Here is a 4,223-nt window from a genome sequence, read left to right as displayed (position 1 = left end):
GAGCAGAATAAAGAAAAAAGAATGAAAAGAATTGAGGACAGTCTTAGAGACCTCTGGGACAACATAAAACACAACAACATTCTAATTATAGGGATCCGAGAAGAAGAGAAAAAGAAAGGGACTGAGAAAATATTTGAAGAGATTATAGTTGAAAATTTCACTAATATGGGAAACGAAATAGTTAATCAAGTCCAGCAAGTGCAGAGAGTCCCATACAGGATAAATCCCAGGAGAAACACGCCAAGACACATATTAATCAAACTATCAAAAATTAAATACAAAGAAAAAAATATTAAAAGCAGCAGGGGAAAAACAACAAATAACATACAAGGGAATCCCCATAAGGTTAACAGCTAATCTTTCAGCAGAAACTCTGCAAGCCAGAAGGGACTGGCAGGACATATTTAAAGTGATGAAAGGGAAAAACCTACAACCAAGATTACTCTACCCAGCAAGGACCTCATTCAGATTTGACGGAGAAATTAAAACATTTACAGACAAGCAGAACTAAGAGAATTCAGCACCACTAAACCAGCTATACAACAAATGCTAAAGGAACTTCTCTAGGCAGGAAACACAAGAGAAGGAAAAGACCTACAATGACAAACTCAAAACAATTAAGAAAATGGTAATAGGAACATACATATCGATAATTACCTTAAATGTAAATGGATTAAATGCTCCCACCAAAAGACTCAGACTGGTTGAATGGATACAAAAACAAGACCCTTATATATGCTGTCTACTAGAAACCCACTTCAGACCTAGGGACACATACAGACTAAAAGTGAGGGGATGGAAAAAGATAAACAAGATGGACTTAATTGATAGTTATAGGACATTCCATCCCAAAACAACAGAATACACTTTCTCCTCAAGTGCTCATGGAACATTCTCCAGGATAGATCATATCTTGGGTCACAAATCAAGCCTTGGTAAATTTAAGAAAATTGAAAATTGATGTGATTATCAAGTATCTTTTCCGATCACAACGTTATGAGACTAGATCAATTACAGGGAAAAGTCTGTAAAAAATGCAAACACATGGAGGCTAAACAATACAGTAGTTAATAACCAAGAGATCACTGAAGAAATCAAAGAGGAAATCAAAAAATACCCAGACACAAGTGACAGTGAAAACACGATGACCCAAAACCTATGGGATGCAGCAAAAGCAATTCTAAGAGGGAAGTTTATAGAATACAATCCTACCTCAAGAAACAAGCAACATTTCATATAAACAACCTAAACTTACACTTAAAGCAATTAGAGAAAGAAGAACAAAAAAACCCCCAAAGTTAGCAGAAGGAAAGAAATCATAAAGATCAGATCAGAAATAAATGAAAAAGAAATGAAGGAAAGAATAGCAAAGTAAAAAAGTAAAGCTAAAAGCTGGTTCTTTAAGAAGATGAACAAAACTGATAAACCATTAGCCAGACTCATCAGGAAAAAAAGGGGGGGAGAAAACTCAAATCAATAGAATTAGAAATGAAAAAGGAGAAGTAACAACTGACACTGCAGAAATACAAAGGATCATGAGAGATTACTACAAGCAACTCTATGCCAATAAAATGGACAACCTGGAAGAAATGGACAAATTCTTAGAAATGCACAACCTACCAAGACTGAACCAGGAAGAAATAGAAAATATGAACAGACCAATTACAAGCACTGAAATTGAGACTGTGATTAAAAATCTTCCAACAAACAACACCCAGGACCAGATGGCTTCACAGGAGAATTCTATCGAGCATTTAGAGAAAAGCTAACACATATCCTTCTCAAACTCTTCCAAAATATAGCAGAGGGAGGAACACTCCCAAACTCATTCTACGAGGCCACCGTCACCCTGATACCAAAACCAGACAAAGACGTCACAAAGAAAGAAAACCACAGGCCAATATCACTGATGAGCATAGAGGCAAAAATCCTCAACAGAGTCATGTACCCCAGTGTTCACAGCAGCTCTATTTACAATAGCCAGGACACGGAAGCAACCTAAGTGTCCATCGACAGATGAACGGATAAAGAAGATGTGGCACATATGTACAATGGAATATTACTCAGCCATAAAAATAAACGAAATTGACTTATTTGTAGTGAAGTGGATGGACCTAGACTCTGTCATACAGAGTGAAGTAAGTCAGAAAGAGAAAAACAAATGCAGTATGCTAACACATATATATGGAATTAAAAAAATATATTGTTCTGAAGAACCTAGGGGCAGGAGAGGAATAAAGATGCAGATGTACAGAATGGACTTGAGGACATGGGGAGGGGGAAGGGTAAGCTGGGACGAAGTGAGAGAGAAGCATGTATATACACTACCAAACGTAAAATAGATAGCTAGTGGGAAACAGCCGCATAGCACAGGGAAATCAGCTCGGTGCTTTGTGTCCACCTAGAGGGGTCGGATAGGGAGGGTGGGAGGGAGACGCAAGAGGAAGGTGATATGGGGATATATGTATATGTACAGCTGATTCACTTTGTTACAAAGCAGAAACTAACACACCATTGTAAAGCAATTATACTCCAATAAAGATGTTAGAACAATACAAAACAAAACAAAAAACACAGTCTCTCTCATCAGGCAGTCTACATTCTGTTAGGGAGAAGCAAGCTTTATAAACCCACCTGAAAATAAACCCTACTATAGAAGACAGCAAATGGTTAAGAGCCTTGGATTGTATAAATGTTACAGTTCAGTGTAAGTAGGATCCTTTCCAACCAGGATGTTGGAAGTCTTTGAATATGCGAAATTTGATCTGGGCTTTAAGAGAACTGGGAATAGGCAAGAGCAAAAGTGTTAAAATATCGGAAAGTGTTGGAGCCAAGAAAAGACATTTTCAAGAAAGAAAGATAAGCATTGTGTGAAGTACTAAGAGAAATCATTGAATGAATCATAACACTGAAGTCATCACAAGGAAGAAATAATTTAAAATATTATTTTACACAGATATAAAGAACAAACTAGTAGTTAACCAGTGGGGAGAGGGAAAGGGGGTGGGGCAAAATATGGGTAAGGGATTAAGAGGTACAAACTATGTATAAAATATACTGTGTATATAATACATAACCTACAGGGATATATAGTACAACACAGGGAATATAGCCGATATCTTATAATAGCTATAAATGGAATACAACCTTTAAAAATTGTGAATCACTATGGTGGACACCTAAAACTTACATGATATAGTACATCACCTATACTTCAATTTTTAAAAAATATTATTTTAAAGATAGCACCAGGCTTCCCTGGTGGCGCAGTGGTTGAGAGTCTGCCTGCCGATGCAGGGGACGCGGGTTCGTGCCCCGGTCCGGGAAGATCCCACATGCCGCGGAGCGGCTGGGCCCGTGAACCATGGCCGCTGAGCCTGCGCGTCCGGAGCCTGTGCTCTGCAACAGGAGAGGCCACAACAGTGAGAGGCCCGCGTACCACAAAAAAAAAAAAAAAGAAAAGATAGCACCAACTTAAATTTTTAATTCAATTTTTCTTCTTTTATATTATGTTAATTTTTTTCCCCAAAGTGTATGCAGCAAATATAAATACAAAATATTGACTTTCTACAAGTTACATACGTGAACTGTTCAGATTTTTCCTACTTCTACATGCAACTTTATTTCTCTAGTTTTAAAAAAAAGGGGGGGCCCAAGTCTTGTATACTGCAGAAGAGATTTCCATACTATTGCTTGTGTTTTAAGTTCAGAGTTTTAGGCTCTTGGTCTGTATTAAGAGTCATGATATTGATAACATCTAATATTTATTAAACAGGTATTGTGCTAAGTGCTTTACATGCTATTTTAGTTAATGCTAGCTGCCATAATGGATAAATCCCAGAATCTCAGTGGCTTAACAAAATCGAAGTTTATTTCTCACTTACGTAAAGTCCAAAACGAGTGTTTCTAACAGGCATAAATCTCTCCTCCACACCGTGCTTCGGGACCAAGTTTCCTTCCATTTCCTAAAGATGGCGGTCCGGCCATCTTTAACAAGTAGCTTCCGGGGAAATTGCAGAAGTTGAAAGAACAAGGAGGATCACGATGGGAGATTTTTGTGAGCTGAGCCTAGGAGTAGCATGAATTTCTTTCTCTTACATGCCATTGGCCAGAATTCAGTCTTATGACCACAATTAACTGCAGGTGACGATGTGGAATGTAGTTTAGCTGATTGTCCAGGAAAAAAAAGAAATGATTTGGTGAAGAGTTTGCGAGTCTCTGCC

The 4,223-nt window shown here is 37.9% G+C and overlaps 1 protein-coding gene across 5 annotated transcripts in view; it reads right to left on the bottom strand.

The window, feature by feature from the left end:
- The window catches only part of RCBTB1 (RCC1 and BTB domain containing protein 1), a 66,171-nt gene extending 62,199 nt beyond the window's left edge, over positions 1-3,972 (bottom strand). For 4 of the 5 annotated variants that reach the window (XM_028497701.2, XM_028497705.2, XM_028497703.2 and 1 more), the window contains exon 1: positions 3,885-3,936. The gene's annotated coding sequence lies outside the window, so the exon portion shown is untranslated. Of the gene's footprint in view, positions 1-3,884 lie in introns of all 5 variants that reach the window. The other variant, XM_028497702.2, reaches the window with a different exon arrangement.
- Between the last annotated feature and the right edge of the window lie 251 nt (positions 3,973-4,223).

The sequence above is a fragment of the Physeter macrocephalus genome, chromosome 13 (assembly GCF_002837175.3).
Source record: "Physeter macrocephalus isolate SW-GA chromosome 13, ASM283717v5, whole genome shotgun sequence".
NCBI classification, from domain to species: domain Eukaryota; kingdom Metazoa; phylum Chordata; class Mammalia; order Artiodactyla; family Physeteridae; genus Physeter; species Physeter macrocephalus.
The sequence above is the reverse complement of the archived record's forward strand: the minus strand, read 5'-3'. Positions and strand labels throughout refer to the sequence as shown.